The sequence below is a fragment of the Ambystoma mexicanum genome, chromosome 1p, assembly GCF_040938575.1.
Source record: "Ambystoma mexicanum isolate Mex_15411 chromosome 1p, UKY_AmexF1_1, whole genome shotgun sequence".
Taxonomy (NCBI): domain Eukaryota; kingdom Metazoa; phylum Chordata; class Amphibia; order Caudata; family Ambystomatidae; genus Ambystoma; species Ambystoma mexicanum.
The window spans coordinates 537,068,245-537,068,860 of record NC_090921.1 but is presented as its reverse complement, the minus strand read 5'-3'; positions in this window follow the sequence as shown (position 1 = coordinate 537,068,860).

Sequence of the window (616 nt, the reverse complement as noted above, 5' to 3'; positions counted from 1 at the left end):
AGCCTTCAGCTGTTGCTAAGCACTGTAGCATTAAGTGCCATTGATACCACATGTAATGGCCCTTAACAGCCTGACTTCAGCTGAATGAAGGGCTGAGTCATTCTTGAGTTGGAATCCACAGCATGTCCAACTGTGTTACACTGCTACCAAAGCTCTCTCATTTCCAGAAAGCTGTACTCCTCTCCTACACTTTGGCTTTAAGACCAACCTGTGGAAAGGTGTCAACAATGCACTTACTCCCAATACCGCCCCCAGTCTCTCGCAAAAGGGGCACTGTCTTCCAAAATAAAATGGGCTGGCATAGCCCCAAACTATTGGACTTAAAAGGTGAACCAACCCAAGGGTGCTAGAACAAAATCAATAAAGCTAAATGGGTACAGGCCCACAACAGCGATTGCACCAAACAACTATGTGTCGAGGTTTAGAAAAAGGTATGATTGGTGCTAGGAGTAGGCAGGGAAATGGGCTGCTAAAATGGCTCAGCAATCTTTGTTGGTCTCTAGGTGCAGAAGTTTCCATTGCCAGGCAGCCTGGCATACGGGATTGCCAGTGAGGGAGCTTTCTGCATGCGTTTGTAATCTACTTATTTATTTATTTGGTCATTTGTATAGCGCAC